The sequence below is a fragment of the Ranitomeya imitator genome, chromosome 2, assembly GCF_032444005.1.
Source record: "Ranitomeya imitator isolate aRanImi1 chromosome 2, aRanImi1.pri, whole genome shotgun sequence".
Classification (NCBI taxonomy): domain Eukaryota; kingdom Metazoa; phylum Chordata; class Amphibia; order Anura; family Dendrobatidae; genus Ranitomeya; species Ranitomeya imitator.
In genome coordinates this window covers 589,539,620-589,564,614 of record NC_091283.1, presented here as the reverse complement: position 1 = coordinate 589,564,614, position 24,995 = coordinate 589,539,620, and positions in this window count along the sequence as shown.

The window sequence follows — 24,995 nt, the reverse complement described above, 5'->3', positions numbered from 1 at the left end:
CATAAACTGAGCGTAAATACTGGTACCTTCCAAAAACTGAGCGTAAATACTGGTAACTTCCATAAACTGAGCGTAAATACTGGTACCTTCCATAAACTGAGCGTAAATACTGGTACCTTCCATAAACTGAGCGGAAATACTGGTACCTTCCATAAACTGAGCGTAAATACTGGTACCTTCCATAAACTGAGCGTAAATACTGGTACCTTCCATAAACTGAGCGGAAATACTGGTACCTTCCATAAACTGAGCGGAAATACTGGTACCTTCCATAAACTGAGCGGAAATACTGGTACCTTCCATAAACTGAGCGGAAATACTGGTACCTTCCATAAACTGAGCGTAAATACTGGTACCTTCCATAAACTGAGCGTAAATACTGGTACCTTCCATAAACTGAGCGGAAATACTGGTACCTTCCATAAACTGAGCAGAAATACTGGTACCTTCCATAAACTGAGCGTAAATACTGGTACCTTCCATAAACTGAGCGGAAATACTGGTACCTTCCATAAATTGAGCGTAAATACTGGTACCCTCCATAAACTGAGCGTAAATACTGGTACCCTCCATAAACTGAGGGTAAATACTGGTACCTTCCATAAACTGAGCGGAAATACTGGTACCTTCCATAAATTGAGCGTAAATACTGGTACATTCCATAAACTGAGCGTAAATACTGGTACCCTCCATAAACTGAGGGTAAATACTGGTACCTTCCATAAACTGAGTGCAGATACTAGTACCTTCCATAAACTAAACGTAAATACTGGTGCCCTCCATCAACTGAGTGTAAATACCGGTACCCTCCATAAACTGAGCGTAAATACTGGTAACTTCCATAAACTGAGCGTAAATACTGGTACCTTCCATAAACTGAGCGTAAATACTGGTACCTTCCATAAACTGAGCGTAAATACTGGTACCTTCCATAAACTGAGCGTAAATACTGGTACCTTCCATAAACTGAGCGTAAATACTGGTACCTTCCATAAACTGAGCGTAAATACTGGTACCTTCCATAAACTGAGCGTAAATACTGGTACCTTCCATAAACTTAGCGTAAATACTGGTACCTTCCATAAACTAAGCTGAAATACTGGTACCTTCCATAAACTGAACGTAAATACTGGGACCTTCCATAAACTGAGCGGAAATACTGGTACCTTCCATAAACTGAGCGTAAATACTGGTACCTTCCATAAACTGAGCGTAAATACTGGTACCTTCCATAAACTGAGCAGAAATACTGGTACCTTCCATAAACTGAGCGTAAATACTGGTGCCCTCCATAAACTGAGCGTAAATACTGGTAACTTCCATAAACTGAGCGTAAATACTGGTACCTTCCATAAACTGAGCATAAATACTGGTACCTTCCATAAACTGAGCGTAAATACTGGTACCTTCCATAAACTGAGCGTAAATACTGGTACCTTCCATAAACTGAGCGTAAATACTGGTACGTTCCATAAACTGAGAGAAAATACTGGTGCCCTCCATGAACTGAGAGAAAATACTGGTACCCTCCATAAACTGAGCCGAAATACTGGTACCCTCCATAAACTGAGCGGAAATACTGGTACATTCCATAAACTGAGCGGAAATACTGGTACCTTCCATAAACTGAGCGTAAATACTGGTACCTTCCATAAACTGAGCGGAAATACTGGTACCTTCCATAAACTGAGCGTAAATACTGGTACCCTCCATAAATTGAGCGGAAATACTGGTACCTTCCATAAACTGAGCGTAAATACTGGTACCCTCCATAAACTGAGCGGAAATACTGGTACATTCCATAAACTGAGAGAAAATACTGGTGCCCTCCATGAACTGAGAGAAAATACTGGTACCCTCCATAAACTGAGCCGAAATACTGGTACCCTCCATAAACTGAGCGGAAATACTGGTACGTTCCATAAACTGAGCGGAAATACTGGTACCTTCCATAAACTGAGCGTAAATACTGGTACCTTCCATAAACTGAGAGTAAATACTGGTACCTTCCATAAACTGAGCGTAAATACTGGTACCTTCCATAAACTGAGCGTAAATACTGGTGCCCTCCATAAACTGAGCGTAAATACTGGTAACTTCCATAAACTGAGCGTAAATACTGGTACCTTCCATAAACTGAGCAGAAATACTGGTACCTTCCATAAACTGAGCGTAAATACTGGTGCCTTCCATAAACTGAGCGTAAATACTGGTACCTTCCATAAACTGAGCTGAAATACTGGTACCTTCCATAAACTGAGCGTAAATACTGGGACCTTCCATAAACTGAGCGGAAATACTGGTACCTTCCATAAACTGAGCGTAAATACTGGTACCTTCCATAAACTGAGCGTAAATACTGGTACCTTCCATAAACTGAGCAGAAATACTGGTACCTTCCATAAACTGAGCGTAAATACTGGTGCCCTCCATAAACTGAGCGTAAATACTGGTAACTTCCATAAACTGAGCGTAAATACTGGTACTTTCCATAAACTGAGCGTAAATACTGGTAACTTCCATAAACTGAGCGTAAATACTGGTACCTTCCATAAACTGAGCGTAAATACTGGTACCTTCCTTAAACTGAGTTCAGATACTAGTACCTTCCATAAACTAAATGTAAATACTTGTACATTCCATAAACTGAGCGGAAATACTGGTACCTTCCATAAACTGAGCGTAAATACTGGTACCCTCCATAAACTGAGCGTAAATACTGGTACCTTCCATAAACTGAGCGTAAATACTGGTACCCTCCATAAACTGAGCGGAAATACTGGTACATTCCATAAACTGAGAGAAAATACTGGTGCCCTCCATGAACTGAAAGAAAATACTGGTACCCTCCATAAACTGAGCGGAAATACTGGTACCCTCCATAAACTGAGCGGAAATACTGGTACCCTCCATAAACTGAGCGTAAATACTGGTACCTTCCATAAACTGAGCGTAAATACTGGTACCTTCTATAAACTGAGCGTAAATACTGGTACCTTCCATAAACTGAGCAGAAATACTGGTACCTTCCATAAACTGAGCGTAAATACTGGTACTTTCCATAAACTGAGCTTAAATACTGGTACCTTCCATAAACTGAGTGCAGATACTAGTACCTTCCATAAACTAAATGTAAATACTTGTACATTCCATAAACTGAGCGGAAATACTGGTACCTTCCATAAACTGAGCGTAAATACTGGTACCTTCCATAAACTGAGCGGAAATACTGGTACCTTCCATAAACTGAGCGTAAATACTGGTACCCTCCATAAACTGAGCGGAAATACTGGTACCTTCCATAAACTGAGAGAAAATACTGGTACCCTCCATAAACTGAGCGGAAATACGGGTACCCTCCATAAACTGAGCGGAAATACTGGTACCTTCCATAAACTGAAAGAAAATCCTGGTACCCTCCATAGACTGAGCGTAAATACTGGTACCTTCCATAAACTGAGCGGAAATACTGGTACCCTCCATAAACTGAGAGAAAATACTGGTACCTTCCATAAACTGAGCGTAAATACTGGTACCCTCCATAAACTGAGCGGAAATACTGGTACCCTCCATAAACTGAGCGTAAATACTGGTACCTTCCATAAACTGAGCGTAAATACTGGTACCGTCCATAAACTGAGTGTAAATACTGGTACCTTCCATAAACTGAGCGTAAATACTGGTACCTTCCATAAACTGAGCGGAAATACTGGTGCCCTCCATAAACTGAGCGTAAATACTGGTAACTTCCATAAACTGAGCGTAAATACTGGTACTTTCCATAAACTGAGCGTAAATACTGGTACCTTCCATAAACTGAGCGTAAATACTGGTACCTTCCATAAACTGAGCGTAAATACTGGTACCTTCCATAAACTGAGCGTAAATACTGGTACCTTCCTTAAACTGAGCGTAAATACTGGTAACTTCCATAAACTGAGCGTATATACTGGTACCTTCCATAAACTGAGCGTAAATACTGGTACCTTCCATAAACTGAGCAGAAATACTGGTACCTTCCATAAACTGAGCGTAAATACTGGTACCTTCCATAAACTGAGCGTAAATACTGGTACCTTCCATAAACTGAGCGTAAATACTGGTACCTTCCATAAACTGAGCTGAAATACTGGTACCTTCCATAAACTGAGCGTAAATACTGGGACCTTCCATAAACTGAGCGGAAATACTGGTACCTTCCATAAACTGAGCGTAAATACTGGTACCTTCCATAAACTGAGCGTAAATACTGGTACCTTCCATAAACTGAGCAGAAATACTGGTACCTTCCATAAACTGAGCGTAAATACTGGTGCCCTCCATAAACTGAGCGTAAATACTGGTAACTTCCATAAACTGAGCGTAAATACTGGTACTTTCCATAAACTGAGCTTAAATACTGGTACCTTCCATAAACTGAGCGTAAATACTGGTACCTTCCATAAACTGAGCGTAAATACTGGTACCTTCCTTAAACTGAGTGCAGATACTAGTACCTTCCATAAACTAAATGTAAATACTTGTACATTCCATAAACTGAGCGGAAATACTGGTACCTTCCATAAACTGAGCGTAAATACTGGTACCCTCCATAAACTGAGCGGAAATACTGGTACCTTCCATAAACTGAGCGTAAATACTGGTACCCTCCATAAACTGAGCGGAAATACTGGTACATTCCATAAACTGAGAGAAAATACTGGTGCCCTCCATGAACTGAAAGAAAATACTGGTACCCTCCATAAACTGAGCGTAAATACTGGTACCTTCCATAAACTGAGCGTAAATACTGGTACCTTCCATAAACTGAGCGTAAATACTGGTACCTTCCATAAACTGAGCAGAAATACTGGTACCTTCCATAAACTGAGCGTAAATACTGGTACCTTCCATAAACTGAGCGTAAATACTGGTACCTTCCATAAACTGAGCAGAAATACTGGTACCTTCCATAAACTGAGCGTAAATACTGGTGCCCTCCATAAACTGAGCGTAAATACTGATAACTTCCATAAACTGAGCGTAAATACTGGTACTTTCCATAAACTGAGCGTAAATACTGGTACCTTCCATAAACTGAGCGTAAATACTGGTACCTTCCATAAACTGAGCGTAAATACTGGTACCTTCCTTAAACTGAGTGCAGATACTAGTACCTTCCATAAACTAAATGTAAATACTTGTACATTCCATAAACTGAGCGGAAATACTGGTACCTTCCATAAACTGAGCGTAAATACTGGTACCCTCCATAAACTGAGCGGAAATACTGGTACCTTCCATAAACTGAGCGTAAATACTGGTACCCTCCATAAACTGAGCGGAAATACTGGTACATTCCATAAACTGAGAGAAAATACTGGTGCCCTCCATGAACTGAAAGAAAATACTGGTACCCTCCATAAACTGAGCGTAAATACTGGTACCTTCCATAAACTGAGCGTAAATACTGGTACCTTCCATAAACTGAGCGTAAATACTGGTACCTTCCATAAACTGAGCAGAAATACTGGTACCTTCCATAAACTGAGCGTAAATACTGGTGCCCTCCATAAACTGAGCGTAAATACTGGTACCTTCCATAAACTGAGCGTAAATACTGGTACCTTCCATAAACTGAGCGCAAATACTGGTACCTTCCATAAACTGAGCGTAAATACTGGTACCTTCCATAAACTGAGCGTAAATACTGGTACTTTCCATAAACTGAGCGTAAATACTGGTACCTTCCATAAACTGAGTGCAGGTACTAGTACCTTCCATAAACTAAATGTAAATACTTGTACATTCCATAAACTGAGCGGAAATACTGGTACCTTCCATAAACTGAGCGTAAATACTGGTACCCTCCATAAACTGAGCGGAAATACTGGTACCTTCCATAAACTGAGAGTAAATACTGGTACCCTCCATAAACTGAGCGGAAATACTGGTACATTCCATAAACTGAGAGAAAATACTGGTGCCCTCCATGAACTGAGAGAAAATACTGGTACCCTCCATAAACTGAGCGGAAATACTGGTACCCTCCATAAACTGAGCGGAAATACTGGTACCTTCCATAAACTGAAAGAAAATCCTGGTACCCTCCATAGACTGAGCGTAAATACTGGTACCCTCCATAAACTGAGCGGAAATACTGGTACCCTCCATAAACTGAGAGAAAATACTGGTACCTTCCATAAACAGAGAGAAAATACTGGTACCTTCCATAAACTGAGCGGAAATACTGGTACCTTCCATAAACTGAGCGTAAATACTGGTACCCTCCATAAACTGAGCGGAAATACTGGTACATTCCATAAACTGAGAGAAAATACTTGTGCCCTCCATGAACTGAGAGAAAATACTGGTACCCTCCATAAACTGAGCGGAAATACTGGTACCCTCCATAAACTGAGTGGAAATACTGGTACCCTCCATAAACTGAGCGTAAATACTGGTACCTTCCATAAACTGAGTGTAAATACTGGTACCTTCCATAAACTGAGCGTAAATACTGGTACCTTCCATAAACTGAGCAAAAATACTGGTACCTTCCATAAACTGAGCGTAAATACTGGTGCCCTCCATAAACTGAGCATAAATACTGGTAACTTCCATAAACTGAGCGTAAATACTGGTACCTTCCATAAACTGAGCGTAAATACTGGTACCTTCCATAAACTGAGCGTAAATACTGGTACCTTCCATAAACTGAGCGTAAATACTGGTACCTTCCATAAACTGAGTGCAGATACTAGTACCTTCCATAAACTAAATGTAAATACTTGTACATTCCATAAACTGAGCGGAAATACTGGTACCTTCCATAAACTGAGCGTAAATACTGGTACCTTCCATAAACTGAGCGGAAATACTGGTACCTTCCATAAACTGAGCGTAAATACTGGTACCCTCCATAAACTGAGCGGAAATACTGGTACCTTCCATAAACTGAGCGTAAATACTGTACCCTCCATAAACTGAGCATCAATACTGGTACATTCCATAAACTGAGAGAAAATACTGGTGCCCCCCATGAACTGAGAGAAAATACTGGTACCCTCCATAAACTGAGCGGAAATACTGGTACCCTCCATAAACTGAGCGGAAATACTGGTACCCTCCATAAACTGAGCGTAAATACTGGTACCTTCCATAAACTGAGCGTAAATACTGGTACCTTCCATAAACTGAGCGTAAATACTGGTACCTTCCATAAACTGAGCAGAAATACTGCTACCTTCCATAAACTGAGCGTAAATACTGGTGCCCTCCATAAACTGAGCGTAAATACTGGTAACTTCCATAAACTGAGCGTAAATATTGGTACCTTCCATACACTGAGCATAAATACTGGTACCTTCCATAAACTGAGCGTAAATACTGGGACCTTCCATAACCTGAGCGGAAATACTGGTACCTTCCATAAACTGAGCGTAAATACTGGTACCTTCCATAAACTGAGCGTAAATACTGGTACCTTCCATAAACTGAGCAGAAATACTGGTACCTTCCATAAACTGAGCGTAAATACTGGTGCCCTCCATAAACTGAGCGTAAATACTGGTAACTTCCATAAACTGAGCGTAAATACTGGTACTTTCCATAAACTGAGCGTAAATACTGGTAACTTCCATAAACTGAGCGTAAATACTGGTACCTTCCATAAACTGAGCGTAAATACTGGTACCTTCCTTAAACTGAGTGCAGATACTAGTACCTTCCATAAACTAAATGTAAATACTTGTACATTCCATAAACTGAGCGGAAATACTGGTACCTTCCATAAACTGAGCGTAAATACTGGTACCCTCCATAAACTGAGCGTAAATACTGGTACCTTCCATAAACTGAGCGTAAATACTGGTACCCTCCATAAACTGAGCGGAAATACTGGTACATTCCATAAACTGAGAGAAAATACTGGTGCCCTCCATGAACTGAAAGAAAATACTGGTACCCTCCATAAACTGAGCGGAAATACTGGTACCCTCCATAAACTGAGCGGAAATACTGGTACCCTCCATAAACTGAGCGTAAATACTGGTACCTTCCATAAACTGAGCGTAAATACTGGTACCTTCTATAAACTGAGCGTAAATACTGGTACCTTCCATAAACTGAGCAGAAATACTGGTACCTTCCATAAACTGAGCGTAAATACTGGTACCTTCCATAAACTGAGCGTAAATACTGGTACCTTCCATAAACTGAGTGCAGATACTAGTACCTTCCATAAACTAAATGTAAATACTTGTACATTCCATAAACTGAGCGGAAATACTGGTACCTTCCATAAACTGAGCGTAAATACTGGTACCTTCCATAAACTGAGCGTAAATACTGGTACCCTCCATAAACTGAGCGGAAATACTGGTACCTTCCATAAACTGAGAGAAAATACTGGTACCCTCCATAAACTGAGCGGAAATACGGGTACCCTCCATAAACTGAGCGGAAATACTGGTACCTTCCATAAACTGAAAGAAAATCCTGGTACCCTCCATAGACTGAGCGTAAATACTGGTACCCTCCATAAACTGAGCGGAAATACTGGTACCCTCCATAAACTGAGAGAAAATACTGGTACCTTCCATAAACTGAGCGTAAATACTGGTACCCTCCATAAACTGAGCGGAAATACTGGTACCCTCCATAAACTGAGCGTAAATACTGGTACCTTCCATAAACTGAGCGTAAATACTGGTACCGTCCATAAACTGAGCGTAAATACTGGTACCTTCCATAAACTGAGCGTAAATACTGGTACCTTCCATAAACTGAGCGGAAATACTGGTGCCCTCCATAAACTGAGCGTAAATACTGGTAACTTCCATAAACTGAGCGTAAATACTGGTACTTTCCATAAACTGAGCGTAAATACTGGTACCTTCCATAAACTGAGCGTAAATACTGGTACCTTCCATAAACTGAGCGTAAATACTGGTACCTTCCATAAACTGAGCGTAAATACTGGTACCTTCCTTAAACTGAGTGCAGATACTAGTACCTTCCATAAACTAAATGTAAATACTTGTACATTCCATAAACTGAGCGGAAATACTGGTACCTTCCATAAACTGAGCGTAAATACTGGTACCCTCCACAAACTGAGCGGAAATACTGGTACCTTCCATAAACTGAGCGTAAATACTGGTACCCTCCATAAACTGAGCGGAAATACTGGTACATTCCATAAACTGAGAGAAAATACTGGTGCCCTCCATGAACTGAAAGAAAATACTGGTACCCTCCATAAACTGAGCGGAAATACTGGTACCCTCCATAAACTGAGCGGAAATACTGGTACCCTCCATAAACTGAGCGTAAATACTGGTACCTTCCATAAACTGAGCGTAAATACTGGTACCTTCCATAAACTGAGCGTAAATACTGGTACCTTCCATAAACTGAGCATAAATACTGGTACCTTCCATAAACTGAGCGGAAATACTGGTACCCTCCATAAACTGAGCGGAAATACTGGTACCCTCCATAAACTGAGCGTAAATATTGGTACCTTCCATAAACTGAGCGTAAATACTGGTGCCCTCCATAAACTGAGCGTAAATACTGGTAACTTCCATAAACTGAGCGTATATACTGGTACCTTCCATAAACTGAGCGTAAATACTGGTACCTTCCATAAACTGAGCAGAAATACTGGTACCTTCCATAAACTGAGCGTAAATACTGGTACCTTCCATAAACTGAGCGTAAATACTGGTACCTTCCATAAACTGAGCGTAAATACTGGTACCTTCCATAAACTGAGCTGAAATACTGGTACCTTCCATAAACTGAGCGTAAATACTGGGACCTTCCATAAACTGAGCGGAAATACTGGTACCTTCCATAAACTGAGCGTAAATACTGGTACCTTCCATAAACTGAGCGTAAATACTGGTACCTTCCATAAACTGAGCAGAAATACTGGTACCTTCCATAAACTGAGCGTAAATACTGGTGCCCTCCATAAACTGAGCGTAAATACTGGTAACTTCCATAAACTGAGCGTAAATACTGGTACTTTCCATAAACTGAGCGTAAATACTGGTACCTTCCATAAACTGAGCGTAAATACTGGTACCTTCCATAAACTGAGCGTAAATACTGGTACCTTCCTTAAACTGAGTGCAGATACTAGTACCTTCCATAAACTAAATGTAAATACTTGTACATTCCATAAACTGAGCGGAAATACTGGTACCTTCCATAAACTGAGCGTAAATACTGGTACCCTCCATAAACTGAGCGGAAATACTGGTACCTTCCATAAACTGAGCGTAAATACTGGTACCCTCCATAAACTGAGCGGAAATACTGGTACATTCCATAAACTGAGAGAAAATACTGGTGCCCTCCATGAACTGAAAGAAAATACTGGTACCCTCCATAAACTGAGCGGAAATACTGGTACCCTCCATAAACTGAGCGGAAATACTGGTACCCTCCATAAACTGAGCGTAAATACTGGTACCTTCCATAAACTGAGCGTAAATACTGGTACCTTCCATAAACTGAGCGTAAATACTGGTACCTTCCATAAACTGAGCAGAAATACTGGTACCTTCCATAAACTGAGCGTAAATACTGGTGCCCTCCATAAACTGAGCGTAAATACTGGTACCTTCCATAAACTGAGCGTAAATACTGGTACCTTCCATAAACTGAGCGCAAATACTGGTACCTTCCATAAACTGAGCGTAAATACTGGTACCTTCCATAAACTGAGCGTAAATACTGGTACTTTCCATAAACTGAGCGTAAATACTGGTACCTTCCATAAACTGAGTGCAGGTACTAGTACCTTCCATAAACTAAATGTAAATACTTGTAGATTCCATAAACTGAGCGGAAATACTGGTACCTTCCATAAACTGAGCGTAAATACTGGTACCCTCCATAAACTGAGCGGAAATACTGGTACCTTCCATAAACTGAGAGTAAATACTGGTACCCTCCATAAACTGAGCGGAAATACTGGTACATTCCATAAACTGAGAGAAAATACTGGTGCCCTCCATGAACTGAGAGAAAATACTGGTACCCTCCATAAACTGAGCGGAAATACTGGTACCCTCCATAAACTGAGCGGAAATACTGGTACCCTCCATAAACTGAGAGAAAATACTGGTACCTTCCATAAACTGAGAGAAAATACTGGTACCTTCCATAAACTGAGCGGAAATACTGGTACCTTCCATAAACTGAGCGTAAATACTGGTACCCTCCATAAACTGAGCGGAAATACTGGTACATTCCATAAACTGAGAGAAAATACTTGTGCCCTCCATGAACTGAGAGAAAATACTGGTACCCTCCATAAACTGAGCGGAAATACTGGTACCCTCCATAAACTGAGTGGAAATACTGGTACCCTCCATAAACTGAGCGTAAATACTGGTACCTTCCATAAACTGAGTGTAAATACTGGTACCTTCCATAAACTGAGCGTAAATACTGGTACCTTCCATAAACTGAGCAAAAATACTGGTACATTCCATAAACTGAGCGTAAATACTGGTGCCCTCCATAAACTGAGCATAAATACTGGTAACTTCCATAAACTGAGCGTAAATACTGGTACCTTCCATAAACTGAGCGTAAATACTGGTACCTTCCATAAACTGAGCGTAAATACTGGTACCTTCCATAAACTGAGCGTAAATACTGGTACCTTCCATAAACTGAGTGCAGATACTAGTACCTTCCATAAACTAAATGTAAATACTTGTACATTCCATAAACTGAGCGGAAATACTGGTACCTTCCATAAACTGAGCGTAAATACTGGTACCTTCCATAAACTGAGCGGAAATACTGGTACCTTCCATAAACTGAGCGTAAATACTGGTACCCTCCATAAACTGAGCGGAAAAACTGGTACCTTCCATAAACTGAGCGTAAATACTGTACCCTCCATAAACTGAGCATCAATACTGGTACATTCCATAAACTGAGAGAAAATACTGGTGCCCCCCATGAACTGAGAGAAAATACTGGTACCCTCCATAAACTGAGCGGAAATACTGGTACCCTCCATAAACTGAGCGGAAATACTGGTACCCTCCATAAACTGAGCGTAAATACTGGTACCTTCCATAAACTGAGCGTAAATACTGGTACCTTCCATAAACTGAGCGTAAATACTGGTACCTTCCATAAACTGAGCAGAAATACTGCTACCTTCCATAAACTGAGCGTAAATACTGGTGCCCTCCATAAACTGAGCTTAAATACTGGTAACTTCCATAAACTGAGCGTAAATATTGGTACCTTCCATACACTGAGCATAAATACTGGTACCTTCCATAAACTGAGTGTAAATACTGGTACCTTCCATAAACTGAGCGTAAATACTGGTACCTTCCATAAACTGAGCGTAAATACTGGTACCTTCCATAAACTGAGTGCAGATACTAGTACCTTCCATAAACTAAATGTAAATACTTGTACATTCCATAAACTGAGCGGAAATACTGGTACCTTCCATAAACTGAGCGTAAATACTGGTACCTTCCATAAACTGAGCGGAAATACTGGTACCTTCCATAAACTGAGCGTAAATACTGGTACCCTCCATAAACTGAGCGGAAATACTGGTACCTTCCATAAATTGAGCGTAAATACTGGTACCCTCCATAAACTGAGCGGAAATACTGGTACATTCCATAAACTGAGAGAAAATACTGGTGCCCTCCATGAACTGAGAGAAAATACTGGTACCCTCCATAAACTGAGCGGAAATACTGGTACCCTCCATAAACTGAGCAGAAATACTGGTACCTTCCATAAACTGAGCGTAAATACTGGTACCTTCCATAAACTGAAAGAAAATCCTGGTACCCTCCATACACTGAGCGTAAATACTGGTACCCTCCATAAACTGAGCGGAAATACTGGTACCCTCCATAAACTGAGAGAAAATACTGGTACCTTCCATAAACTGAGAGAAAATACTGGTACCCTCCATAAACTGAGCGTAAATACTGGTACCTTCCATAAACTGAGCGTAAATACTGGTACCTTCCATAAACTGAGAGAAAATACTGGTACCTTCCATAACCTAAGCGGAAATACTGGTACCTTCCATAAACTGAGCGTAAATACTGGTACCCTCCATAAACTGAGCGGAAATACTGGTACCTTCCATAAACTGAGCGTAAATACTGGTACCCTCCATAAACTGAGCGGAAATACTGGTACATTCCATAAACTGAGAGAAAATACTGGTGCCCTCCATGAACTGAGAGAAAATACTGGTACCCTCCATAAACTGAGCGGAAATACTGGTACCCTCCATAAACTGAGCGGAAATACTGGTACCTTCCATAAACTGAGCGTAAATACTGGTACCTTCCATAAACTGAGCGTAAATACTGGTACCTTCCATAAAATGAGCATAAATACTGGTACCTTCCATAAACTGAGCGTAAATACTGGTACCTTCCATAAACTGAGCGGAAATACTGGTACCTTCCATAAACTGAGCGTAAATACTGGTACCTTCCATAAACTGAGCGTAAATACTGGTACCCTCCATAAACTGAGCGTAAATACTGGTACCCTCCATAAACTGAGCGGAAATACTGGTACATTCCATAAACTGAGAGAAAATACTGGTGCCCTCCATGAACTGAGAGAAAATACTGGTACCCTCCATAAACTGAGCGGAAATACTGGTACCCTCCATAAACTGAGCGGAAATACTGGTACCCTCCATAAACTGAGCGGAAATACTGGTACCTTCCATAAACTGAGCGGAAATACTGGTACCCTCCATAAACTGAGCGTTAATACTGGGACCTTCCATAAACTGAGCGTAAATACTGGTACCCTCACAAAACTGAGCGTAAATACTGGTACCTTCCATAAACTGAGCGTAAATACTGGTACCTTCCATAAACTGAGCGTAAATACTGGTACCTTCCATAAACTGAGCGTAAATACTGGTACCTTCCATAAACTGAGCATAAATACTGGTACCTTCCATAAACTGAGCGTAAATACTGGTACCTTCCATAAACTGAGCGGAAATACTGGTACCTTCCATAAACTGAGCGTAAATACTGGTACCTTCTATAAACTGAGCATAAATACTGGTGCCTTCCATAAACTGAGCGTAAATACTGGTACCTTCCATAAACTGAGCGTAAATACTGGTGCCCTCCATAAACTGAGCGTAAATACTAGTAACTTCCATAAACTGAGCGTAAATACTGGTACCTTCCATAAACTGAGCGTAAATACTGGTACCTTCCATAAACTGAGCAGAAATACTGGTACCTTCCATAAACTGAGCGTAAATACTGGTACCTTCCATAAACTGAGCGGAAATACTGGTACCTTCCATAAACTGAGCGTAAATACTGGTACCTTCTATAAACTGAGCATAAATACTGGTGCCTTCCATAAACTGAGCGTAAATACTGGTACCTTCCATAAACTGAGCGGAAATACTGGTACCTTCCATAAACTGAGCGTAAATACTAGTAACTTCCATAAACTGAGCGTAAATACTGGTACCTTCCATAAACTGAGCGTAAATACTGGTACCTTCTATAAACTGAGCATAAATACTGGTGCCTTCCATAAACTGAGCGTAAATACTGGTACCTTCCATAAACTGAGCGTAAATACTGGTGCCCTCCATAAACTGAGCGTAAATACTAGTAACTTCCATAAACTGAGCGTAAATACTGGTACCTTCCATAAACTGAGCGTAAATACTGGTACCTTCCATAAACTGAGCAGAAATACTGGTACCTTCCATAAACTGAGCGTAAATACTGGTACCTTCCATAAACTGAGCGTAAATACTGGTACCTTCCATAAACTGAGCATAAATACTGGTACCTTCCATAAACTGAGCGTAAATACTGGTACCTTCCATAAACTGAGCGGAAATACTGGGACCTTCCATAAACTGAGCGTAAATACTGGTACCTTCCATAAACTGAGCGTAAATACTGGTACCTTCTATAAACTGAGCATAAATACTGGTACCTTCCATAAACTGAGCGTAAATACTGGTACCTTCCATAAACTGAGCGGAAATACTGGTACCTTCCATAAACTGAGCGGAAATACTGGTACCTTCCATAAACTGAGCGTAAATACTGGTACCTTCCATAAACTGAGCGTAAATACTGGTACCTTCCATAAACTGAGCGTAAATACTGGTACCTTCCATAAACTGAGCGTAAATACTGGTACCTTCCATAAACTGAGCGTAAATACTGGTACCTTCTATAAACTGAGCATAAATACTGGTACCTTCCATAAACTGAGCGTAAATACTGGTACCTTCCATAAACTGAGCGGAAATACTGGTACCTTCCATAAACTGAGCGGAAATACTGGTACCTTCCATAAACTGAGCGTAAATACTGGTGCCCTCCATCAACTGAGTGTAAATACCGGTACCCTCCATAAACTGAGCGTAAATACTGGTACCTTCCATAAACTGAGCGTAAATACTGGTACCCTCCATAAACTGGGGGTAAATACTGGTACCTTCCATAAACTGAGTGCAGATACTAGTACCTTCCATAAACTAAACGTAAATACTGGTGCCCTCCATCAACTGAGTGTAAATACCGGTACCCTCCATAAACTGAGCGTAAATACTGGTAACTTCCATAAACTGAGCGTAAATACTGGTACCTTCCATAAACTGAGCGTAAATACTGGTACCTTCCATAAACTGAGCAGAAATACTGGTACCTTCCATAATCTGAGCGTAAATACTGGTACCTTCCATAAACTGAGCGTAAATACTGGTACCTTCCATAAACTGAGCGTAAATACTGGTACCTTCCATAAACTGAGCGTAAATGCTTGTACCTTCCATAAACTGAGCAGAAATACTGGTTCCTTCCATAAATTGAGCGTAAATACTGGTACCTTCCATAAACTGAGCGTAAATACTGGTACCTTCCATAAACTGAGCGTAAATACTGGTGCCCTCCATAAACTGAGCATAAATACTGGTAACTTCCATAAACTGAGCGTAAATACTGGTACCTTCCATAAACTGAGCGTAAATACTGGTACCTTCCATAAACTGAGCAGAAATACTGGTACCTTCCATAAACTGAGCGTAAATACTGGTACCTTCCATAAACTGAGCGTAAATACTGGTACCTTCCATAAACTGAGCTGAAATACTGGTACCTTCCATAAACTGAGCGTAAATACTGGGACCTTCCATAAACTGAGCGTAAATACTGGGACCTTCCATAAACTGAGCAGAATACTGGTACCTTCCATAAACTGAGCGTAAATACTGGTACCTTCCATAAACTGAGCGTAAATACTGGTACCTTCCATAAACTGAGCAGAAATACTGGTACCTTCCATAAACTGAGCGTAAATACTGGTGCCCTCCATAAACTGAGCGTAAATACTAGTAACTTCCATAAACTGAGCGTAAATACTGGTACCTTCCATAAACTGAGCGTAAATACTGGTACCTTCCATAAACTGAGCGTAAATACTGGTACCTTCCATAAACTGAGCGTAAATACTGGTACCTTCCATAAACTGAGCGTAAATACTGGTGCCCTCCATAAACTGAGTGCAGATACTAGTACCTTCCATAAACTAAATGTAAATACTTGTACATTCCATAAACTGAGCAGAAATACTGGTACCTTCCATAAACTGTGCGTAAATACTGGTACCTTCCATAAACTGAGCGGAAATACTGGTACCTTCCATAAACTGAGCGTATATACTGGTACCCTCCATAAACTGAGCGGAAATACTGGTACCTTCCATAAACTGAGCGTAAATACTGGTACCCTCCATAAACTGAGCGGAAATACTGGTACCTTCCATAAACTGAGCGTAAATACTGGTGCCCTCCATAAACTGAGCGGAAATACTGGTACTTTCCATAAACTGAGAGAAAATACTGGTGCCCTCCATGAACTGAGAGAAAATACTGGTACCCTCCATAAACTGAGCGGAAATACTGGTACCCTCCATAAACTGAGCGGAAATACTGGTACCCTCCATAAACTGAGCGTAAATACTGGTACCTTCCATAAACTGAGCGTAAATACTGGTACCTTCCATAAACTGAGCAGAAATACTGGTACCTTCCATAAACTGAGCAGAAATACTGGTACCTTCCATAAACTGAGCGTAAATACTGGTACCCTCCATAAACTTAGCGTAAATACTGGTAACTTCCATAAACTGAGCATAAATACTGGTACCTTCCATAAACTGAGCGTAAATACTGGTACCTTCCATAAACTGAGCGTAAATACTGGTACCTTCCATAAACTGAGCGTAAATACTGGTACCTTCCATAAACTGAGCGTAAATACTGGTACCTTCCATAAACTGAGTGCAGATACTAGTACCTTCCATAAACTAAATGTAAATACTTGTACATTCCATAAACTGAGCGGAAATACTGGTACCTTCCATAAACTGAGCGTAAATACTGGTACCCTCCATAAACTGAACGGAAATACTGGTACATTCCATAAACTGAGAGAAAATACTGGTGCCCTCCATGAACTGAGAGAAAATACTGGTACCCTCCATAAACTGAGCGGAAATACTGGTACCCTCCATAAACTGAGCGGAAATACTGGTACCTTCCATAAACTGAGCGTAAATACTGGTACCTTCCATAAACTGAAAGAAAATCCTGGTACCCTCCATAGACTGAGCGTAAATACTAGTACCCTCCATAAACTGAGCGGAAATACTGGTACCCTCCATAAACTGAGAGAAAATACTGGTACCTTCCATAAACTGAGAGAAAATACTGGTACCTTCCATAAACTGAGCGGAAATACTGGTACCTTCCATAAACTGAGCGTAAATACTGGTACCCTCCATAAACTGAGCGGAAATACTGGTACCTTCCATAAACTGAGCGTAAATACTGGTACCCTCCATAAACTGAGCGGAAATACTGGTACATTCCATAAACTGAGAGAAAATACTGGTGCCCTCCATGAACTGAGAGAAAATACTGGTACCCTCCATAAACTGAGCGGAAATACTGGTACCCTCCATAAACTGAGCGGAAATACTGGTACCCTCCATAAACTGAGCGTAAATACTGGTACCTTCCATAAACTGAGCGTAAATACTGGTACCTTCCATAAACTGAGCGTAAATACTGGTACCTTCCATAAACTGAGCAGAAATACTGGTACCTTCCATAAACTGAGCGTAAATACTGGTGCCCTCCATAAACTGAGCGTAAATACTGGTAACTTCCATAAACTGAGCGTAAATACTGGTACCTTCCATAAACTGAGCGTAAATACTGGTACCTTCCATAAACTGAGCGTAAATACTGGTACCTTCCATATACTGAGCGTAAATACTGGTACCTTCCATAAACTGAGCGTAAATACTGGTACCTTCCATAAACTGAGCGTAAATACTGGTACCTTCCATAAACTGAGTGCAGATACTAGTACCTTCCATAAACTAAATGTAAATACTTGTACATTCCATAAACTGAGCGGAAATATTGGTACCTTCCATAAACTGAGCGTAAATACTGGTACCTTCCATAAACTGAGCGGAAATACTGGTACCTTCCATAAACTGAGCGTAAATACTGGTACCCTCCATAAACTGAGCGGAAATACTGGTACATTCCATAAACTGAGAGAAAATACTGGTGCCCTCTATGAACTGAGAGAAAATACTGGTACCCTCCATAAACTGAGCGGAAATACTGGTACCCTCCATAAACTGAGCGGAAATACTGGTACCTTCCATAAACTGAGCGTAAATACTGGTACCCTCCATAAACTGAGCGGAAATACTGGTACCCTCCATAAACTGAGCGGAAATACTGGTACCTTCCATAAACTGAGCGTAAATACTGGTACCTTCCATAAACTGAAAGAAAATCCTGGTACCCTCCATAGACTGAGCGTAAATACTGGTACCCTCCATAAACTGAGCGGAAATACTGGTACCCTCCATAAACTGAGAGAAAATACTGGTACCTTCCATAAACTGAGAGAAAATACTGGTACCTTCCATAAACTGAGCGGAAATACTGGTACCTTCCATAAACTGAGTGTAAATACTGGTGCCCTCCATGAACTGAGAGAAAATACTGGTACCCTCCATAAACTGAGCGGAAATACTGGTACCCTCCATAAACTGAGCGGAAATACTGGTACCTTCCATAAACTGAGCGTAAATACTGGTACCTTCCATAAACTGAAAGAAAATCCTGGTGCCCTCCATAGACTGAGCGGAAATACTGGTACCCTCCATAAACTGAGAGAAAATACTGGTACCTTCCATAAACTGAGAGAAAATACTGGTACCTTCCATAAACTGAGCGGAAATACTGGTACCTTCCATAAACTGAGCGTAAATACTGGTACCCTCCATAAACTGAGCGGAAATACTGGTACCTTCCATAAACTGAGCGTAAATACTGGTACCCTCCATAAACTGAGCGGAAATACTGGTACATTGCATAAACTGAGAGAAAATACTGGTGCCCTCCATGAACTGAGAGAAAATACTGGTACCCTCCATAAACTGAGCGGAAATACTGGTACCCTCCATAAACTGAGCGGAAATACTGGTACCCTCCATAAACTGAGCGTAAATACTGGTACCTTCCATAAACTGAGCGTAAATACTGGTACCTTCCATAAACTGAGCAGAAATACTGGTACCTTCCATAAACTGAGCGTAAATACTGGTGCCCTCCATAAACTGAGCGTAAATACTGGTAACTTCCATAAACTGAGCGTAAATACTGGTACCTTCCATAAACTGAGCGTAAATACTGGTACCTTCCATAAACTGAGCGTAAATACTGGTACCTTCCATAAACTGAGCGTAAATACTGGCACCTTCCATAAACTGAGCGTAAATACTAGTACCTTCCATAAACTGAGTGCAGATACTAGTACCTTCCATAAACTAAATGTAAATACTTGTACATTCCATAAACTGAGCGGAAATACTGGTACCTTCCATAAACTGAGCGTAAATACTGGTACCTTCCATAAACTGAGCGGAAATACTGGTACATTCCATAAACTGAGAGAAAATACTGGTGCCCTCCATGAACTGAGAGAAAATACTGGTACCCTCCATAAACTGAGCGGAAATACTGGTACCCTCCATAAACTGAGCGGAAATACTGGTACCTTCCATAAACTGAGCGTAAATACTGGTACCTTCCATAAACTGAAAGAAAATCCTGGTACCCTCCATAGACTGAGCGTAAATACTGGTACCCTCCATAAACTGAGCGGAAATACTGGTACCCTCCATAAACTGAGAGAAAATACTGGTACCTTCCATAAACTGAGAGAAAATACTGGTACCTTCCATAAACTGAGCGGAAATACTGGTACCTTCCATAAACTGAGCAGAAATACTGGTACCTTCCATAAACTGAGCAGAAATACTGGTACCTTCCATAAACTGAGCGTAAATACTGGTGCCCTCCATAAACTGAGCGTAAATACTGGCGTAAATACGCCTTCTGGGGTTCTCCCGTCAGGTATGGCGCAAGTACCTCTGCCCACTGCTCTGGCGGAAGTTTTTCCCTCTCAGCGACCCTCTCAAACACCGTCAGGAAGGCCTCAACATCATCCCCGGGAGTCATTTTCTGCAATGCGCGTCTTACCGTTTTCCGGACGTGGGTGTCATCAGCCAAACCTGGGGTTGGGGCGCTCGCCTTGCCCTGGATGGCGGTTGCCAGAAGCTGCATCTGCTGCTGATGCTCCTGCTGGCTCTGCTGCATCTGCTGCCGTTGCTCCTGCTGGCTCTGCTGCATCTGCTGCTGGCTCTGTTGTAACTGCTGCCGTTGCTCCTGCTGGCTTTGTTGCATCTGCTGCCGTTGCTCCTGCTGGCTCTGTTGTATCTGCTGCATCAACAGCCTGTTGGTCTCTTGCTGCCTTTGCTCCTGCTGGCTCTGCCTTTTCTCCTGCTGTGACTGCATCTGGACCAATTGTTTCAGCAGGTCCTCCATTTTCTCCGGCAATGCTTGCTGGCTTGCAACAGCCTTGACCCAGGACATTCAAAATAAACTCACGTCTCCGCTGGGAACGCTGCTCGCATGTCTACCACCAATTGTAGGGATTTCACTCACTCAGCTGCGACGGCTGACACTCAGGAGACGTGTTCCTTTAAAGTTCACTGGGTTTATTGCTTCATAAACCATGTGGCAAACAACAGAAAACAAATAGCCTTTGGTTCAGGTAAAGAAAAACAAGTGTCCAGTTCATCCGGCTCAGTCCTGAAGCCGTAACACACTCAGGAGGGTTTCACCTCCACACATACCTACCTGTGTTAAGCATTAGGCTTTCTTTTATATGTCTAACCACACCCAGAACCCATCACATGACCAGACATGTGGTTGTGACATCACCACAGGTCCTGAAACACATATAGGTAGCCATGGTTACATCACAGCAACAAGCTATCTATAAGACACATATCTCCCATCGATTAGACATCCTTTAGCCACGCTACATACCTCCCCCCTCTGCCTAAAGCCGTGGGGCTTGGCAGTTTCTCCCACTAGACAAGGGATTCTTGACAGGGCATCAGCATTACCGTGCAGCTTTCCGGCCCTATGTTCCACATGGAAACAGAAGTCCTGCAGGGCTAAGAACCAACGGGTGACCCTAGCATTTCTACCCTTCGTTTCCCTCATCCACCTAAGTGGGGCATGGTCGGATATCAGTCTAAATTTACGTCCCAGCAAATAGTACTGTAATGTGTCGACTGCCCATTTTATGGCCAAGCACTCCTTTTCAACGACTGAGTAGTTCTTTTCAGACGAGGACAGCTTCCTACTCAGATAGAGAACAGGATGCTCCTCTCCATGTAGTTCTTGGGAAAGGACTGCTCCCACCCCAACATCTGAGGCATCTGTTTGAAGAATAAACTCTTTCTTGAAGTTTGGGGCCATCAGAACGGGTTGCTTACATAAAGCCTCTTTCATTTCTTGGAAGGCTGAATCTGTTTCTTCGGACCACTTAACCATTACTGATTTTGTCCCTTTTAGCAGGTCAGTCAGAGGCGCCGCCATTGTGGCGAAGTTTGGGATGAACCTCCTGTAATATCCCACGATTCCCAGGAAGGCTTTAACTTGCTTCTTGGAAACTGGTTTTGGCCATGTTTGAATTGCCTCCACTTTACTGATTTGGGGTTTTATTTCTCCATGACCCACTATGTATCCAAGGTACTTAGCTTCTTCTTTACCCAATGCACACTTCTTCGGGTTTATTGTAAATCCGGCCTCTCTTATAGCATCCAACACCGCTTGGACTTTCTCCAGATGACTCTCCCAGTCCGGGCTAAAGATGACGATATCATCTAGGTACGCAGCAGCGTATGCCTTGTGGGGTGCAAGGACTCTATCCATAGCCCTTTGGAAGGTGGCCGGAGCTCCCTGTAGGCCAAATGGCATCCGGACATACTGGAAGCATCCATCTGGTGTAGAAAACGCCTCTTCTCCTTGGCTTCCTGTGCCATGGGGATCTGCCAATACCCCTTCGTCAAATCCAAGGTGGTTATGTACCTGGCGGACCCAAGCCTTTCGATGAGCTCATCAACTCGGGGCATGGGATATGCGTCGAACTTGGAGACCTCATTCAACTTCCTATAGTCATTGCAAAATCTCCACTCCCCATCAGGTTTTGGGACCAGGACAATTGGGCTCGACCAACCGCTCTTGGATTCCTTAATGACTCCAAGCTTCAACATACGCTCCACTTCCTTGGAGACTATTTCTCGACGGGCCTCAGGAATTCTATAGGGCTTCACGTTCACGCGCACATGGGGCTCTGTCAGGACCTCATGCTCTATGACCTTCGTGTACCCAGGCAACTCGGAAAACAGGTCCCTGTTTTTCTGGAGTAACTCCCGGCATTGCTGTTTCTGAGACTCCGATAGCGTCTCCGCTATAGTAACCGCTCCAACCTCATCTTCTGGGTTGCTTAACAACGATGGAGTTACTGTCGGCTCTCTATCTTGCCACGGCTTGATAAGGTTGACATGGTATACTTGGAATGGTTTCCGTCTTCCTGGTTGGTGAATTTTATAGTTTACTTCACCAAGTTTCTCGACAACCTCATATGGCCCTTGCCATTTGGCCAAGAACTTGCTTTCCACTGTCGGAACTAACACAAGAACTCGGTCTCCCGGATTGAATTGCCTCACTCTTGCAGACCGGTTGTAGACCCTGGCCTGAGCTTCTTGTGCTTGGAGAAGGTGTTCTTTCACGATAGGCATCACCTTTGCAATCCTCTGCTGCATCAGGGCCACATGCTCAATGACGCTTCTGTGGGGCGTGACTTCGGCTTCCCAGGTTTCCTTGGCTATATCCAGGAGTCCTCGTGGATGTCGGCCATACAGAAGCTCAAACGGTGAGAAACCTGTGGAGGCCTGTGGAACTTCACGAATGGAAAACATCAAATAGGGTAAGAGACAATCCCAGTCTCTACCGTCTTTCTCTATAGCTTTTCTCAGCATGCTCTTCAGTGTCTTGTTAAACCTCTCAACAAGGCCATCTGACTGGGGATGGTACACCGAGGTCCTCAACTGGGAGATTTTCAGGGCTTTGCATAGTTCCCTCATCACCTTGCTCATGAAAGGTGTCCCCTGGTCAGTCAGGATCTCCTTCGGCAGACCTGTCCGGGAAAAGACATGGACCAACTCGCGAGCTATACTCTTTGAAGAAGAATTTCTCAAGGGAATTGCCTCAGGATAGCGTGTGGCGTAGTCCAGGATGACTAATATATACTGATGGCCCCGGGCTGATTTAACTAAGGGACCGACCAAGTCCATGGCAATTCTCTCGAACGGTACCTCAATAATGGGCAGTGGCACAAGGGGGTTCCGGAAATGAGGAGTGGGAGCAGTTAGCTGACATGTAGGGCAGGACCTGCAATAGTTCACTATTTCCCGGTGGCACCCAGGCCAATAGAACCTCTGCACAACCCGTTCCTGCGTTTTTTCCACCCCTAGGTGTCCACCCAAGATGTGTGAATGGGCCATGTCCAACACCTTCCGTCTATATGGACCCGGCACTACCAACTGCTCTACCAACTCCTCCCTTATTTTCGTGACCCGGTACAACAACTCCCTGCTCATTAGAAAATGGGGAAATCTTGTGTCTGCCCCCGGCTCCTGTACCACCCCGTCAATAACTGTGACATTATTAAAGGCTTCCCTCAGAGTGGGGTCCCTATGTTGGGCAGTCCCAAAATTTTCACCGGATACCTCTAACTCCAGAATGTCAGATGCAGGGGACACTTCCTCCTCATCTCCAGCCAGGACACAAAAAGGAAATCTGTCTGACTCTGGGTGTGGCACCACCCTTCCCGGGTTCACTGGTTCCCTACTCTTGCTAGGGAGCTCAGAACCTTTCCCCCACAAATCCCAAAACAAACAGAAATCCCGGCCAATAATTATAGGGTGCAACAAGTCCTGAACGACGCCGACTATGTGGGACTCCGTGCCACATGTCGTTTCAATGTTCACACTGGCCACAGGGTAGTCCTTTGCATCACCATGTATGCACCGCACTCCGACCTTCTTTCCCGGGAGCAGGTGGAGAGGAAAAGTGGCCCTCACCAGGGTCACTAGGCTCCCCGAGTCTAACAGTGCCGTTACTGCTTGACCGTTCACCTTCACGGGACATGCTTGAGGTCCCTCGTTGGGCGGAGAGTTCACACTGCAAGCTGGATACGCATAGTATGAACAACGGCGTCCCATGCTGCAGTCCATCTGCTCAGTGGTTTGGGAACAATGGGCAGCTATATGTCCTGGCTTGTGGCACCTCCAACAAATAATATCACCCGTGGGGACCTTGGGCACCACCTCCCCCGCCCTTTGTGACCTTGGACGCACCACCCCTTTTTGGGACTCAGCTGCCTTCTGGGATCCCCAGTACGGCATGGGCTGCCTCCCGAAGGAGCCTTCCAACCCTTGGTACTTCTCAACCAGTCCGATCAGCTCGTCGGCCTTCTGGG